The following is an 18,928-nucleotide window of genomic DNA, read 5'->3' on the forward strand; positions in this document are numbered from 1 at the left end:
CAATCAATATTACTCTGGCTGCTATTCATTTCAATGCATTGATTTATCATTATATCAAATTTAAAAGCAAGTTCTTACTCACTTATACTTAAGTAGAAAAGTCAATGTGGTACTTTTGACCATATATATTTTTATGAGTTGTTCCTGCACCACTGGATCGGATCTCATTATCGACGGGTGATATAGGTGGTTTTTGAATTATCCTATAAGACCATATGTTGTCCCACACTACAAACCCTTATGAAGAGAATAAAAAAAATGACATATTAACTGGAATATTAACAAATTGGTAAGTACAGTCCACGTCCACAGGCAAATATTACCACTGTTTAACAATTTAAAAGTTGCAGCAGAAACACAAGACCGATCTTCACTTCTTCGACGTCTATCGTCTAACCATGTTCTCTTTCTCTCTTCCCTAAACCCAGCAAATTAATTCAATCAGTTCCACACGCACCTAAATTAAACAGCAGCCTGCGTTGTACTTGAGAGTAACTAGATGGATTACGCCGGTGATTACACTGCAGCAGAACACGTTTCAAAAGTTACCTCCTCAACCCAGATCGCATCAATCTAAAAAACGCCCAAGGCTCCAAACTCATTAAGCCCCGGGAAAGTTGTCTCATCGAAGCAGAAAGACACACGGAGAAGACATAAAACAGTCCGGTAAACACAACTTTGAATCCCTCGCGCTGCATAACTAACTGTCAGTTGCTCTCCATCATCCTAACTGCTTACTAATTCACCTAATTTTTTCTCACTCCCCGTAGCAATGTGCAACTCGCGAGTGATTAGTTCATTTGCAAGTAATCTCTTCTGCGAATGGGGTCATTAGGAGTATTGTGAGTGATGTCATGTTGTCGAGGTGCCACCAGATGCCAGGATGTGGTGAATTGCGTCCCTGACTCTGGGCATTAAATTGCTTTTGATGAGTAAGACTGCTAAAGAGGCAACGATACGTTTGTCTACAATCTATTGGTCGCAGGAGGTGAAGCCCTGATTCCATCACGCGCTGAGCCAATAAAACATTTATTTAAATCTATTAAAAGTCTATAAAATCAATGAAAGTGATTTTAAATAGCTTTAAATAATCCGAACATCACCGCAATTAATAACTGGGACTTTTTAACTGTGATGCGTCGGGAGGAAAAAAAAGGGAAGATATTGATTTTCTTTTGGGGTCCGTCCACCAATCACAGAGCTAATGTCCCACATCCGAGCGACTGGGATCCAATCAGAGCACACGATCAGTCAGTCAGTGAGCTGCAACACTAAGGTGACAGCAAGGAAAGAGATGCTCACACTCAGACACACACACACACACACACACACACACACACACACACACACACACACACACACACACACATGCTGCGAGTTCAATCTGAGATGAACAGATTATCATTACACGGCTGCACCTAAATTCCTCATGGTGAATTCAATACACATTGCACTCCCGAATGTGTGATGCACTCACATTAGCACAGATTGAAGTTGGAGTTTGTTTTTCCTTGAGTCTACGTCGGAGATTTCTTTTGCTAAGTCCAGTGAAGGTTTGGTGCAAAACAGAATTATTGATACAATTTAGAATGGCGTCCATATTTCACATCCTGGCGAATATCCAGGCATCTCAGTAATGAGATACCAAATGAATGACTTGATTTATTTTTCGGGTTGCGTGAGGCGTTCAGTTTTGAGATGAGTTAGAAACAACTTGAAATGAGGTCTGAACCAAACCCGTATAAGGGTGGACCATTAGTGAAGTCGTGTGACGCTGGTTGATGCTGATCTTCAGTTTAGTTTCTAATTCCACAGAGGGAAATAAATTAAATGGAGTGCTAATGTGTTGTTTTACTGTCTTGTTTTGATCAGCAGCCACGTGCACAGGAATGTGATTTCGCTGCATAAGATTTAAACAGATGTGTTTGCTTTAGTAGTTGAGTTCTTGCAGCCTCATCCCACCCCACAGTGCCCCCTGCCCTGAAAGCCCTTCCTGCCTTTAGCCTGTAAGCTCCGTGAATGTGAATCACGACGTCTGTACCTTCTGATCACGTTTACAATTTGCATACCAGCTGCTCACCCTGTCCCCCCACTGTATAACTGTCCCTGTGTCTCTCACTCTGGGTCGGTCTGCTGTCTCAGATCTGTTCTGTGCAACAGGATCACCGTACTCTGGAATACCAACAACACTGTAACAACCCTACAGCAAACTTTGAATATTTCTTCAACACTGTGCAGGTTTGGTTCTCCAGCATAAGTGGTGAAGGTGTGGGTGTGGATTTGTGATCAGCTGGCGACCTGTTCAGGGTGCACCCGCCTCTCGCTCAGTGTCAGCTGGGATCGGCTCAAGTCCCTCTCGCAACAAACATCAGTTACTCCAGCGATGCTTCACTTCTTTACTGGGACAGTGAGGATTATAAAGATTCAGAACAAGCAGCTTGCACTTTGTTATTGTCCTCATATCGTTTAATGGGAGATTCATACTGCTATAAAGAATATGTCAGAAGTAAATAAAGATTAATTCAATGTCCTGTTCAAACCCTAGTGTTGGTTAATGTGCCAACATGCCACCATACTGTAGTAGAGATAAATAACTTTCCAACAAGGGTAAATTATTGGTTTTTATTAAGTAGTTGTTGAGTCTTGATTTCTCGAGAAGAGTAAAATCTCAATCTCAAAGATATGATGTCTCACTTGTAGCTGCCTCCTTATGTCCCTCCATGGTATAAATATTCCATAGTAAAGAGAAATTGCCCCAAAAAATTGCTAATAAAATGCTGAAGATACAAATATTAATGCTATTGCAGCTGTGTTGGACTTTTATTTAACGTTCATCCGTCAAACTGTAACCTACTTAACAATGGTTTGCAGACCGTTAAGAGACTGTTGTAAAATATGTCTCTGGAGCTGTGAGGACTTATTGATCCATTAACATCCTCCAAATATTCACTGGAGAAAAATCTATCTTTTATTTCCAGCAGAATATAAAAGTCAAGGCAGCGCCAGAGACACTGAATGGCAGAGAGGCTGAACACATGCACTGAATATGCAGCTCGAGATGGATGGATCATTCTGTACGGACGGAATGGAAGAGGAGCTAAGATGCAATAAAAATGCATGAGGCTCCAGACTGATGCCGCCCTGCAATCGGACAGTCACACAGCAATTGCTGCAATCACGCACTCCAGCGAAGGTGACAAATGTGTGTTTGTGGTGTATGCATAGTTGTGAATGTGAACATGAGTTTGTGTGTGTGTGAGAGGGTACAAAAGCAGACTATGATGGTTGCTGGGGAAGACTTTATCTGGAGTTACCGGACTCTCTTTAAGTCCTGATGAGAACTTCTTCTAAGACCACTTTTCTTGAAGTTATTAAGTTGATTACAGAGAAATTTGAAGAGGAGAGTAACGAGGAAATTCTGGACATTTGAAAAAATGAGGAGCAAATCGAGGAGATTGGAGGGACTGAGCAAAAAAATTGAGTAACTAGTTGTGGTGGTTTGACAATGAGTGCAGTACTTCAGGGATGGTGACACTGAAAACACCCCAAATTCATGTTGAAAAACGGTTCCTCAGTAAAACCTCTTCTGCTCACATCCAGACTTCCACTGCTCACATCGTTCTTTCATCTCTATCGGTGTTTGGACTGAGTGAGAGTAACTCCAACTGCAATCTGACACTGTTCAGTCCCCACGCCTCTACTAAACAGTCTCTTGAAGGATAATAAATCAAGGAGCATTTTGCATGTTGTAAAGAGGGTCACAGAGGCATGAAAGCTCCAGCCTGGACGTCATAGTTATAAAAGCTCAAAGCCCCAACAGCAACTGTTAAATTTCCATTGTCTGATTAACGCTCAGAACTCCTGTTGTGCTGTGAGCATTACTGGCAGAGAGGCGGACATGGATCCACTACTGTGCAGGTCCTCACCTCTATGTTATCACAACAAAGACACTCAATAAAGAAATGAAAATAAAGTATTGAATTGAATATTTTATTTAGACCTCGGAAAACACATTGAGGGATAAGACCCTCATTTTCAATGGTGCCGAGGGTACAATAAAGAGTTGATACATAGAAGAGTTAATACATTGAATAAATAAGAATGAAATAAATATGCATATATATATACAGTAATACAAGGTATAAAACAATTCGTCAGTATAAAATAATATGGCCAAGTCAACTAGTAGTTACAATCAATGCAGGAGAAGTCAGCTGTACATGAGACCAGACTTGAGAACTCCGTCAATGAGACAAATGAGGACAACTTTAAAGATTTTTGGACCTCATTCCAAATGTATGGTGCTTTAAAACAGAAGGCTGTCTTCCCCAAGTTAGACTTAACACGCGGCAGATATAGTGAAAGCCAGCTCTGGGAGCGGGTATTGTGGGTACTACAGTTCCAGCTGATGAGAGAGGAGAGATAGACTGGCAGTAGCCCAATGATTGTTTTATAAATATAAATCTTCCAGTGACCATCCCTTTTGTCAGACAGGGCTGGCCAGCCAACCTTGTTGTAAAGAGTACAGTGGTGAGTACCATAGCGGTCTCCGGTGATAAAACGCAGAGCAGAATGGTATACCGCATCCAGAGGTTTCAATGTGCTTTTGGATGTGTTCCCATAAATAACATCACCATAATCTAAAACTGATATAAAAACAGACTCAATAATTCGTTTTCTTGCTTGGAAAGTGAAACATAACCTATTTCTAAAGAGAAATCCCAATTTTGTTCTTAGCTTTTTTACGAGTTGATTCACATGTGGTTTAAAATCGAGCTTCTCATCAACCCAAATGCCTAGGTACTTATAGCTGGTGACCCTTTCCAGAGTGGTACCATTTCTAGAGCAGAGTTTTAAACTGTTAAAATCAGTGCTTCTAGCTATAGTAAAAATAATCCATTTGGTTTTGGCACAATTCAGGACTAGCTTCAAGTCACTTAATTGCTTCTCTAGCATGTGGAAGGAGAGCTGCAGTCTATTTATAGCGGAGTCATTGTTGGAGGCACTACAATACAGAACTGTGTCATCCGCATAAAGATGAACTTGAGAAAGTGGAGTGAGTGTGGAGGCAATTTCATTGATATATATTATAAAAAGTAAAGGTCCAAGGACAGAGCCTTGGGGTACCCCCTTGTCGATATCTAAAAAAAGGGATGTTATTTTGCCCACCTTTACACATTGGGAGCGACCAGTGAGATAACTGTTAAACCACTGTAGGCTCAAATGATCAAAGCCGATAAGTGATAATTTGTGTAAAAGCAGTTGATGGTCAACCGTGTCAAAGGTTACAAGTACAAAGACCTTTAAAAAGATAACCACAAAGAAACACAAAATGGAAACGACCAGAGACAAAACCACTGCAGAGATGCGAAACCAGCACAGATGAGAAACGGGTAAAACGTTAGAATTATTAAAAAGATGCAAAGTGACCGTACAGACAAAAAATGAATATGACTAGAAGAAGAAAATAATGCAAAACAAGTGAGTTTAAGCCAAGACATGAAACGACAACAGAGATGCAAAACAGGCACAGAAACACAGTGAGAAAAGGAAGAAGCAATGCAAAACGGCCCGTCTCATTTAATCTGTGTGTGTTGCTCATGTGTAGGAGGGTGGGGGGGGGGTGGGGGGGGGATTTACATCTGTGTGCCCACGGGCCAATCTAGTTGCGTGAATGAAGGAGACTGTCAGACACAGGTTGACATCTGTACCAGCAGGGTTTCTCACCATCCCCGTCTTTGAGCTCATGTCAGCTGGCGGGTCACCTCCCAACTTTGTCAACTTGGTGTTCACCATTCACAACAAGCAAACATGGATCAGCCGGATGCACGAGCCTGCACACAGGTCTGTCTCTACAGACATCTGTTGTACCTCCTCATTGATGAGGGAGCAAACCGATTCTCAGACGGCTCCTTAAGGGAGATTCCAGAGACTGGGCCTTCTGCTTGTAGTGGAAACAAACCTCTGTGACTGATCGTCCAGGTAAAGACTGAAGCAGTTCTCCTGAAGGAAACAAGCCAGTGTCAGAACTGTTCTGTGCTTCCTCTTCTTCCTGTTTGACTTTCTCCTGCAGCATCCACCCATCCATTCATCCACCCAATCCATCCATCCATCCATGTATTCATCAAAACCTCCTGTCACATCACTTTGTGCTTATAAAGCAAACTGTCAGCTGCCTCAGTGAAATGTGGACATAAACAAGTCAGGAGTGGACACAGGTTGTACACAACTGTCAGGCACACAGAACAGATTGAAACGCTATTGAAGCCCCATAACCAAGATGGACGCCCGCGATACATGAGACACACACGCACACATACACACACACACACTCTTTTTTTCTAGATAACACATGATTTATTACCGTCACTACCCAGAGAGAGGGACGAGACAAGCAGAGGGGGAAAATAAAGAGGACTATTATTCTGAAAAGTTACTCCCCCTGTGTCTCCCTCCCTCCTCTCTATCCGTGCTCCCTCATTCATCCACGTGTGCGTCTGTCTGTCATTGACCATTACCATGAAATTGTTCCTCAATTAGCAACACGATTAACTTTGTTGTTGACAAGCACGTCTGCAAAAGGGGTTTGGAAGATGAAATGCACGCTCCTCTCAGCAGGTGCTGACTGTAAACAGTTTGCCGGCTGCAGAACACTCCTCATTTTAAACTTCACTGGCAGTTTATGAACTTTCAATCACATCCCGTTCTTCTCTCGCCTGGCGTGGTGGAGATAATAAGCTCTATCAAACCTGATCTGGGCCTTGAGAGCAGCAGGGAGACTCCAGCCTCGGATCAGAGGCAGCGGATCAATGAAGATTGAGACAAAGAGAAGATGAACGGTGGTGGTTCAAGCCCATTTCCACCACAGGGGTCAGACTTGGACCAGTTGGCTGGAGCGTGAGCTTGGATCTGGAAAACAGGAGGAAGACTATTTCTGCAAAACCTGCAGGAACGAGTTTTGTTAAGCAAAGATTTCTTGCAAACTTGATCGCCTGCACCAAAAGAGCTCAATGTGTACGCTTCTATGAAAACTGGAGAGGAGTTTTATCACTCGCCTGTAAAGCACACACTATATATTGTTATTGCAAGAACATTTTAATGACTCAGGTAAAAAAAGGAAGACAAACGGTGAATGTAAAGAGGTGATATAACGTCGGTCGGCTCATATCTCCTTCCAAAGAACTGCATCAGCTTTTTGGAGTAAACAGGCACAACAGCACTATTCTACTGCCACAAGACAGGAAGAAAATAAACCAACACTGTCCTTTTATTACGTGAAAACAGCCTTTGTTAACCGAGTTACACAATAACAATCATATTTATTAATCATATCTCTGCCTTCGTTGGTAAATCCGTATCGATGGTGTGTTGTTGTTTGACGGATCGTCGTGATCCATCAGTTCCTTCGTCCATTTCTTGTTTCATTTCCTCTCGAGTGAATGTGACTGTCAGACGACACCAGGGAAATGTGAGCTGAACTCTGTGCTCTGCTACACATTAATATAGGATTAATTGCATGTGTGCGTCAGTGTTTGTATATGATGCTGCAACACTGTGGTTGTGAATGTGTGAAACAGGTTCGCACAAAAGCATGCCCTGTGTTGGAGTATATATCAGCCAATTTGTGTGCATTCGTAATTTATATCTTGCTGTGTGTGTGTGTGTGTCTCTGTGTGTGTGTGTGTTTATGTACCAATAGTTAATTAAAAAGAGGCTACTCGACTGCATCTCAAGGCCACGGCCGCCTCATCACTCCAGGTGTCGAAGGAAGAGAGAGGAGGAACCTTTTTATATTTATTTTTATTATTTCTTCAATATTCCCTAACTTCCTCTGTTCTCGCTTTTTTATTTATCCCTGTCTCCCTGTCTCCCTGTCTCCCTGTCTCACTGTCTCTCTGTCTCACTGTCTGTCAGTCTCACGCCCGCAGACTTGCTGTCTTGCATCGTAATGGCAACTTTAAAAAAAAAGAGAACACCTAGACACTTCTCCGCTTTCACAAATTCCATTTCCTCCACAGAGACATGTCAAAAGTTATGGAATCTATTGAGATTAATGACGACGAAACGTAGACACATTTACTGACGATTTGCTCAAACAGTTGAGCTTTCTCCATTTCACTTGACTGCAGATTTACTCAAACTGCGTCTCAAAGTGAAACGGCGCCGCCTGCTGTGCCAGGTAATTACACCGTGGTGACTTGGCAGCACCACGACCAATGAGCGACAACTGCGTATGAAATGATTCCAGAGCTACAGACGCAGAACAGATGTGAAAAAAAATGACACCCAGGGAACTAAGGGACAGAAAGAATGAACGGCCCGGGGACACACAAACAAATAACTCATAGACACCCTTCACCAAAGCTGGATTCATACATATGATATACAAGAGGCTCCTGTGTGTCCCAGAAGTCAGAGGGATATTGTTGTGGGGGGGGGGCTTGCTGCAGTACAAACCAGAGGACTTTGATAAAGGAGGAACCAGGGTTCACATCCTCAGTCCTGCTTCATTAAAGTTATATAATAAAAGGCACTTATGTGGAAATTTGGTCCCTTTTCTGGATTATCGACGACACAAAGTGATTAACACTCCAAGATTCACCCACTCACAGACACACATCAGCACTTTTTCTGTTACACTTCACTCACACACTGACCCAACAGCCGTCAGAGGCAATTTGGGGGTTTGTCAAAGGTCACCTGTGGACTGGAGGAGCTGGGGATCAAACCACTAACCCCCTGGTTAGTGAACGACCCGCTCTACCTCCAAAGCCACATAGGAACACAATACAAAAGTAATTATTCAGTTTGTCAGTAAATCCAGTCAGACAGTTGTGACTCAGCAGTTACTTTATCTTCAATGTTTCTGTTGAAAAACAGTCAAATTTCATTTCTGAAAATAATAAGGTTTCAGTTTCATACAACTTATGTTAAAGCTCCTGCAGCAGTTTGACAGAAGTATTGCTGGATATAATTTCTTCCTTTTATCTTACATTTCTCTGAGTTGAAATTTTGAGTATACACATAATGCGTGATACACGTGATACTCATAAGCATATATATTCAAAATGATGAGCTATCAAGCAAGATACTCTTAAATCTTCTGTGAAGCATTTACCTGTTTTATAAACAGGACAATATATTGTCATGTCATGATATTTTCTTTTTGAAAAAACCAAAAGGCAAAAAAATATGGATTGGGTTATTACTTTTAAATCGTTTCTCAGTCTTCTTAAATTAATGGCTGGCTTGTGTGTTTGTGTGTGTGTGTGTGTGTGTGTGTGTGTGTGTGTGTGTGGGGGGGGGGGGGGGGTTGTTGTTTCAAACGCTGTGAGCAGCTGATGCCGGGTGGAAAAAGGGCAGTTGGATAAAAGTGATGAGGCCTTTTGTGTAAAATCTGCTCCAGAAAGTCCAACAGAAGCAGCGTCTCATTCTGTCCTCACTGAATTTAGATTGCCTCATTTGCCCACAAAACGAAGAAGCATCTTATCCCAGTGTGTATGTTGCTCTGATCAATTACTTTATATTGCAGCATGTTGAACCATTACATGCCGATGATTGTATATGTAGTATGTAACTGTTTTTATTTGACGTTTTTTTATGTATCGTTGAATACTCTGAAGGCTAATTGTCCTTAAAACACAATCCCTTGTACCTGCAGTATGTCCTCTGAGGAAAGATAATGTATTTAAAAAGGTACCGCTGTTAAAATCAAACTATCGTGAATTAGCATTAAATTGCAACCTGTCATACTATGTGTTCTTACTGGTTTTATTCTGCTGGTTCCAGAACAATGACCCTCTCTCCCTCGGCGCCGCTGCCTCTTCAATAGCGGGGGACACTTGACACTAATTGACAGCATATGTATGTTAATGTTAACGTTTTACATTAGGACCAAACTTAATGAGCAAGAGGAGAGGAGCGGGCACATTTCAAGAGCCCTGCTGCATGAACCAGTGTAGCCAGTAATTAAACCACTGACCTTTTTAAGTGTTATATTAAAGGGGGGGTGTTGCAGTGTTGAAGCCTGGTGAGTCAGGGCTGGGGGGGGCGCTCACACTAGGTGAAGTGCCGCAACCAGAACAAAATCAATGCGGGTCAGTTGAATCAGGTTCCTCTGAAGGACATGTGAGGAGCCAATAAGAGTCATGGACTGGTACTGGGAATACCAACAAAAAGATGGTAAATGGTTTTGTATTTACATAGCTATTTTCTAGTCTTTACAGTACAGTTTTACATTCACACACACATTCATACAGTGCAGCATTTTTTTTTTCTATGGGGGGGCCATTCAGGGTTCAGCATCTTGCCCAAGGACACTTCGGTATGCAGATGGGTCGAACTGCTGACCTTCAGGTTGGAGGACAACCACTCTACCCCTCAGCCACCACCGCCTGTATCTCACCACAATTAAAAATGAAACATATGTGTAGGCTATTTAAACATTGTTACCAGAGGATGAAGCTAACCATGATTGGGGATCTAACCCTAACCCCCTCACACGCCAAGGGGTTTATGTTTTCACCCCTGTCGGTTTGCTGTTTTTTTCTTTGTTTGTTTATCAGTCCAGACTCTCAGTCATCCAGGTCACCATTTGTAGGTTTGTGAGAAAGATTACACAAAAAACAAAAACAGATTTCAATAAATAAAACTTGATGGATGGATGTGATACTGGTCAGGAAATATTGGTGCGGATCTTGATCGGGGGATAATTCTGGAATTTCTTTCCGTTTCGTTAACATTGTGAGATCGGGTTTTTTCCTTTTCCACAGTTTTCACTGAATAATTCATAGCTCTTGACTGACACCTATGAGTTCCTCCTTAGTGCAGGTGTGCACTCTACCTAGTGACATTGTAGTTAATCATGTAGCAACACCAGCAGGTTTTACTGATCACTCAGAGAGATAGATGAAATAAAATAAAATTCATGGTCCTCCTAACTTTCCTTGAGTCCCATACTGAGGTTGACATTTGTGGTTGAGAACAAAATGTCTCCACAACTGAAACATCTTTAGGGATCCACTCCGGAGTAGGTCAAGAAAATAACATGTATTTAACTAATCTGCACAAAAAAAATAAAAGCAGAAAAACTGAAGCCGGCTGATGAGAAGTTTTACTGACAAATCTAACAGACAACTTGAGAGAAACTAAGAACTTTTCAGTTTCATACAACTTATGTCAAAGCTCCTGCAAACATCAATTTGGCAGAAGTATTGTCGGGAATGATTTCTTCCTTGTATCTTCGCCCAAAAACCAATAAACATTTGATCTACGAAGAGTAAAAAAGAATGCAGCTGATTGCAGCTGCGTGTCTGTGAGCATGAAGTCCAGAGTGGAGTAATGACTTCATCTGTATGATAGACCAGTGAACCACACTTAACGCTCAGACTGCCAACTGTGTTCCATTCATGTCCTTCTGAACTCTGCAGCGCACAGGGAGCCAGAAGGTAAAACTAAATTGTTTGTGAACAAGAAAAACCAGTCACCTGTAACGGTGAACACCAGAGGTCTCCTCGCGGTGTGAAGACAAACAGGAGAGGAGGAAAAACTAATTCTTATACCTGTAATGTATTCACATTAATATAAATATATTTAATTCTCTGTAGGTTATAAAAACAAAACAGGAATACACACACACACACACACACACACACACACACACACACACACACGCACACACACATTTTAGAGGTAATGTCTGCTGTGGCTGTTTATATTACCTCCACATGGAAAACAATGTGCATGTGTTTTGATTTTCATAAATTGATTTAATTGAACACGGATTTATGTAGTGATACATGTTTTACTCTGCCAGTCATCATTCGGTACCATGAAGAAGACACATTTTTATTCCTTCTGGAATCAAATACTACAATTATTTCTTTGAAGATTTTTAGAAAAGACAATTCCAGTGTAGTAAATATTCATCAAACTAAAATGTTCTTATTTTATGGGCTAGTGACTGATACAGGTTTTCTCAATCATACCTGAAAGGAGGGATTCTCACCTATCCAATGTGCTTTCAATAGAAAACCACCATCATTGTTTGCAGCTGCTTTGAAAACTAAGAGTCTGAGTGAGCACCTGTACAGCTTGAAGACAGAACACCTGGATTGTTCTCTTTTGATTCTACAACTGAACATCTGTAAATGCTGGGCTACGACCAACGTTTGGCTCTTCTCCTGATCTTAAGTTACACAAACACCAAAGTGACAGAGAGAAGAGAAGGAGAGAAAAGCAATGAGGAAGACAGATGCCACCATTGGTCCAATTTATCTCCACTTTGAGTTTAAAAACATTTAGCTTGTCATTTGTTCTAAAAGTCACAGCTGCCCATCTTACAGTATACCACTCTGATTCTGACATAGCAACATCTGGTTCTGTAGGATTTACACACTGAGGAAACTCTCTGAGTTTCACTGATGGACTTCAGAACCACGGACAGAGGCACGACTGCAATATTAGCCCAATTGGCAGCTATGGTGAGTAGTAGTAGATTTTATTTGGACATGGACATGACAATGTCATTGGACGAACCAGATGCATTGTTTACAGTGTATTAGCATAAATGCTAGTTTACAACACCTGTCCACAGGAGGCTTTTTGAAAACAACAAAAGAAACTGAACAAGACAGAAACAAGATCAAATACTGATAAAAAACTGATAGTGATAATTAAAAAGAGTAAAAATGCAGTATACAGTAGAGTACAGAGCAGCAATATAATGAGTTGAATATATATATATAGGCTACGTAGAGAACAAAGGCAGCATGATCAAACAATAACCAGTTGTAAATTAAAAGTGACACACAGACACACACAGACACACACACACACACACAACCTTTCCCTGGACTGGGTATTGTGGGTATAGAAAAGGATTATGTGTGACATTTTGAAGAGGAAATAGTTCTCTAAGGAGCAGTATCACATGAGCTAACAGTGGGTTTGACTTAATGTCATTTTACTGGTGAACAAAATTCTTGTTTCAGCATTTTTGTCTCTTTAGCTTTGCCTGGTATGATATTTATTCCTCAGCACCTGTAATCTCAGATTTAGTTATTTTACAATCACTTCTCTTTAGACAAAGATAGTATAAAAATCGTTGTTGCAGATATTGTCATCGATGGAACTTGACCTTGTGACATTGAGATGTCTTTCATGTCTTTCTTTGGATCATCTGGAACAACCACAGGACTGGTTTTAAACAGATTTGTCATGTGAACCTTTATATCCATCGTTTGCCATTTTGAACATTTCTACCTTATTTTCCAATAATTCTGATTCGTATCCTCTCGCTCTCCTCGGAGTTCTTCCCTCCATCTGTTCTTCAATGCCGTTCTGTCTCGTACAGTATGTTGTCTTGACTACTTCCCTGTCCATCTGCTGTCATTAGTCATTTATGAACATATCGATGCCATCTGGTGGATGCTCCAGTGCAGAGTGACTCGTGGTACTGTTGCATGAGAGCGTTCAGTCTGAGCCTGGCTGGGCCCAGCAGGAGTGAGCGGCTCTAATCCTGGCATTGTTTGCTCATTAGTTCACTCTTTGACGTGTGTTGATTACCGCTGTCACTGCTCCGTCTTCAGAAGATATGCCTATACCTTTAATTTGGTTTTCTATCGTTTGAAAGAAATATCCATTAATCCTTTCCAGACCTTTAAAAAAACCTATATTTATCATTGTAGATATTACTCTGGGACTTCAAAGCTCCACATCATATTTAGAAACCTAATTAAAAAGATCTCTGAGGACGCTGATTGAACATGACATCAGTATCACATTTGTATGTCATGTGTACATTACTAATCAAGCCCGAGTTAGGCTACATACACATATAATCATTTTTATAAATAGATTCTGGAATGAGCTTAAATATTCTTTTACCTGCAGGGAGACTTTGGGAGTTTCCTCATCAGCTCTGTTCATGTGTCCCACAGTGGAAACGGCCCGAGGAGGAACAGCACGTGAGGCCGGCTGTGTAAATGATCGACTTCAGTGCACCCCCATGGCACCAGCTTTTTATTATAGCTGATTTTAAAGCAGTGGAATATAACCATAGCGTCATCAGGGTTTGATCAGTGTATTAAATGTGGCAACATGATTTTAGAAAAGTGTGATGGTAATACAGATAATGCAAACACAGCCATAGGTAAACAACCCCCTGTTTATATCTGAAGATAACAACGTGTGGAGGGTTGACAGCCACAGACAGACTGGGATAAAATAACGTCTCTCTGGAGAAGAGAATTTGGACAATGCCACCGAATTGACCAGTTAACACTAAATTCTGTTCTGATTCCACAAAGTCAATCAAAGTGCACACTAATAACACACTAGGCATTTAATAGAAGAAGCCACCTATAATAAAGAGGAGCACAGAAGGACCAGAGACTGAGAGCTGCCAGGGAGCAGGATGTGGAGGGGACAGAGGGAAACCTGCTGCCTCTGGACTTGTGTGTCCTTGTGTGATGGGCTGTAAGAGAGAAGACGTGGAGGCTTCAGCATTGACAGGAGCAACAACAAGTGGACGAGAGAATACAAAAAACATTGTGTAGTTAATAGACACAAGTCAACCAGCATCAAAGAGGCAAGAACAGCCATTGGCCAAGTTTGAGCTGATATGTCCAATCAAGGCAAATTTAATCAGGCCAACTGATACGTTAGTTCGACGGCTACGAATGACAAATGTGCACATGTACTTTTGCTCAGGCTCATTGTGTTCACATGCTGGAGAGTGTGTATCATGGACAGTCATTACAAACTCTTAATCAGTGTTGTGATCTTTACTTAAAAGCGTGTGCGTCGCCTCAGTCACTGGCACGTGTTCATTTACAAAACCGTTCTGGGCAGAATTCCTTCCTATTTATCTTCTCTTTGAAACTGGAATTTAATGGAAGTCAAACTGTTTGTTTTAAAGACATCTTTCGTTTTGTTTTTCCCAAAGTCCGGACTGAATTGGGAGGAAAAGCTTTTCGGCTTTCGGAATGTGACACATGGAATAAATAACAATTAGATTTTCAGTTTTAAAACCTTGTAATGTTGAAGAAGTTTAAAGCTCTGGTCAAATCTTGTCTGTTTTATATGATCAAGTTCTAATTTAATTCCTCTATGTGTCTGTCTTTTTATGACTTTTATTGTTAAATCTGTGCTGCTGCTCTTCCTCTTCTTCTTGGCCAGGTCTCGTATGATTTTTACAACCCAGTCTCATCAGAAAATGTTCAATGGCAACGTTGGTCCACTTGGACCGACGTTACCATCTCACAATCTGGCCTCTCAGATTGTGAGATGGTAACATTTAGTCCTCCCATCGTTTTGCATTGGCGTGTTCTCACGTCACGTGACTCTCAAGCTCCCGTCTGCGGAGAGGAAAACATGGCGGAGATTCCTTGTTTTTTCAGATAAAAATATAATTTTGTAACTTAGTTTGGGCATAAAAATACATTCTGACACCATTTCTAGCGAGAAATGTGGTCTTTGCTTCCACAGTCTTCAGCCAGTTCGTGCTTATGATAAATATTTTAATAGTTATCACGCATGTTTTTATCGTTGCTATGATGGTTGCCATGGCACCACGGGCGCAGCTTGGTGTTTAAATCACAGTCCCTGCGTGGTGTCCTTCAGTGATCGTGAATGTTATTCATGTTATATAATAGTAATATTTGAGGCTAGATTACATCTCTAATGAGAAGGATCATGCGAGTCTGTTTATACCGAGGCCGGCCCGAGTGCGCGACCGGCCCGAGCGGCGCGAGCCGAGCGGCCCGAGTGCGCGAGCGGACCGAGTGCGCGAGCGGACATGACGTGTGGCTGTCGTAAAAACCCTATTTGTAAACAACCAGCCCTTTAACTCGGGGCTGCGTCATAAACACGGCGCGCTTGGAAGACCACGATGTCATCTTCCTTCTGTCAGGTAAGTAGTTTATTGTTTTTAAAGATCGTTACGATCTAGGTTTACAGTCCGAGTGCGGAGAGAGTCCGTCAATCCACACTATGGACGCTGTTCATCAGCTAATACGCCATTGTTAGCCACATGCTTCAGCCCACGGTAGCCTGTGCTACCTGGGAGGTGAATACATGGTTGTTGAAAGCAGTTCAAGACGCTTAGCTCATCATTGAGGGACGCTACAATATAAATATAAACATGAATTTGATTTATGAATGCTTTAGATTAATAAGGAGTGTATTTGTCTACCATTACTCCACAATATCAGGTCAATTTGGTTTAATGTATAGTATGCACTATGACAATAATGTTTCCATGTTATGGAGTTGCGATTCATTTTATAAAACAATTGCTATGTTCTGTTTTTTAATCAAGGAGGATCCCAGTGAAGCTACAGGAGTTTCATTAACGTCAACAACTTGGACCAAACAGTTTGTTTTGCTTGATGAAGAGCAGGAAGGGCAGCCTGGAGAGAAAGAGAAGCCGGGTTGAGCCCACTACCATCATCCACGTACCACGAGGAAGATGAGGGAGAGAAATGATCCTACCATTAAAGAGGTACTTTTAAGTTACATACCAGAAAAAACATTTTATATAATTTGCCAAATATACATTTTTATTAAATCCCCAAAGTACACTTGCTGAAATACAAGTTAATATCACACTGAAAGAATTTTGATCAATCATGCTTCCCTGCTGTGATTGTTTAACTAGGAAAACAACTTTTTCCACAGGAAGGCAAGTAAATTTAAGGAATACATGTGCAAAGTTTTCCTCTGTTATGTATAATGATGACCCCCATCAAACATAATGTTAGCAATATTTACACCTTTTAATTTATACTGTTTATTTCTGTCTACATGTGTGAATTTGCCTTCATTAGTTTCAGAAAAGAGCGATGATGTATCGGTCAGTGGGCGGCAGCACGAGACTCCGCAAACTAGTCTGTAAGCAAAGCAGACGAAGGCATCGAGGTTGCGGCCTGCCATCATTGTTATTTTGCTTAAGGGACTGAATATGTTTCATGTAGAAATATTAGCATTTCCCTTATATCTACCAAAACTGCTTGTTTCACAGACTGCAGTTTTGTTTTGATCCGATGTGGTGTGCAAATACAACCGTATCTGCAATGGGTTGTGGGGCATTAACATTTGTAACTCTAATTTTGTTTTGACAGACTGTGAAAAGAACGTTGAGAACATCACCACTCTACAGGAAGACACAGTCCAGTAATGGGTGTCAGAAGTTCAGTAGTGAACGACAGGTACTGTGGAAAAATATGTGTCATTGTTGTACAATGTCCTTTGACTCTGTTTAAACAAGGTTAACACAAAAAGGTTTGATTGTAAACTGATATCGGTATGAATTCATGTTATTCTCCTCGTCAAAAGAAACAAACAATCCAAATTACCTGCAGAAAGCCCTTGATGGACGCTTCAGCTGCATCGTCAGACTGGTGAGACAGCAAGATGCCAACTTTAATGCCAATTTATTTGTGTAACATTCTGTGACCAAATGTATAGATAACTTTTTGTAGATTGTAAAAATAGATAACCCATTTATTACAAAAAAACTACACTAGAATTATCGCACTGCGTTGTATGACTCCGCTAACCAGAGCAGTGTCCGTCTACATATTTCTACATATTTTCTCTCATATAAATGACACTGTATCTCTTGACAACTGAAACCATAAGATGAGGTCAGTGTGGCCTTGACCTTTTTACTTTAAGACAAATACAAAGTTAGACAATCCGAAAACATGCAGTAATGCCCCCTGCGACTCGCTATTGCAGAGGCATTAAAACCGTAGTGTAGTAGATTGGATTTTATTGGTGTTACATTGGACATCTTGTATGGGTACACCAAAAAATATATTTGGTTTCACATTCTAGATGGCAATAAGCAGAGTCATCAACTCAGGAAAAATATTTCTGTAGAAAAGAAAGCCTTGTATGTGTGTATGTATACATACACACAAACGCACAATTGAGAGGTTTTTGTCTTTTATCATATATTCTCAGGCAGTACTGATGCATTTACTGAGACGGGACGTGAGGGCCTACTCTGCGTGCTCAGAGTTCAAGCCCAGCAGGCTGCAGCGGGCCTGACATATTCTGGAACAGCAGCACAGTCTTTGGATGACTCCTCTGAAGATGAAAACATGGCGAGGTACTTCTCCACTGATGAAGAACTGTGAGGGCTGTGATTAGCTACACTCTCTTGCTACAATGCTACTCATGCTACTCCCTGGCAGCCTTAGGAAGGCATTAGCTTGCTGTGTGGTAGCTGTTAGCTTCAGCATTTTTAGTTTTTAGTGGCCTGTCTGACGTTTATGTTAAAAAAAAATCAGAGGGAACCATCTTCATAATTTAACACTATGGTTTGTTTGTGTCCTTCAGTTCTTCTCAAGAGAAGCAGTACAGGTGTGCCTCAGCTCCACGGTCCCTCCTGCAGCCTCCGCTCCTGATGCTAACCTCATGTCTCCATCACACCAAGCAGCAGACCTGGATTGACAGACCTTTCTCCAGAGCTGCCCCCTCCCTCTGAAACCCCCCTCTCCAAAACACTATTTGTGTAGTTTTTAAAGTATTTTTTGCATGAGAATTGTTGATCATAACATTTCCAGCAGATGCCTTAATATAATGTTTGTGCACAATAAATGACATTGATCATAACGTAATGGTATTTCCTTGCACTTCTACACCATGATATTGTCAGATAAGATGCTGATTACATTAAAGCAGTGAATGCTCTGCTTTAAGCAACATAAACACACAATGATTCAATGGATCTGAAGTAGAATGGGCACATTACATTCTGTAGAGAATGCCTCAGTTATGGAAGTCAGAAAATAACTTTCTTTATCTGAGGTTCCAGCCATTTATAGTCACAGCAAAGCACACAGGTCTGGTTGTCTAAGTGGCGCCCATATCATTGTTTAAGATGTGTAACATCAAGTTTGTGTTTCAGTGCAAAATT

The 18,928-nt window shown here is 41.2% G+C and overlaps 1 long non-coding RNA gene across 1 annotated transcript; it reads left to right on the forward strand.

Annotated features, from left to right (window-relative positions):
• Positions 1 to 15,814: 15,814 nt before the first annotated feature.
• Positions 15,815 to 18,605, forward strand: LOC128438430 (uncharacterized). The gene is made up of 5 exons (XR_008338332.1): positions 15,815 to 15,913; positions 16,322 to 16,504; positions 17,124 to 17,402; positions 17,971 to 18,118; positions 18,349 to 18,605. It is a non-coding gene; the product is annotated as an uncharacterized LOC128438430 (long non-coding RNA).
• The last annotated feature ends 323 nt before the right edge of the window (positions 18,606 to 18,928 follow it).

Source organism: Pleuronectes platessa, chromosome 4, assembly GCF_947347685.1.
Source record: "Pleuronectes platessa chromosome 4, fPlePla1.1, whole genome shotgun sequence".
Lineage (NCBI taxonomy): Eukaryota > Metazoa > Chordata > Actinopteri > Pleuronectiformes > Pleuronectidae > Pleuronectes > Pleuronectes platessa.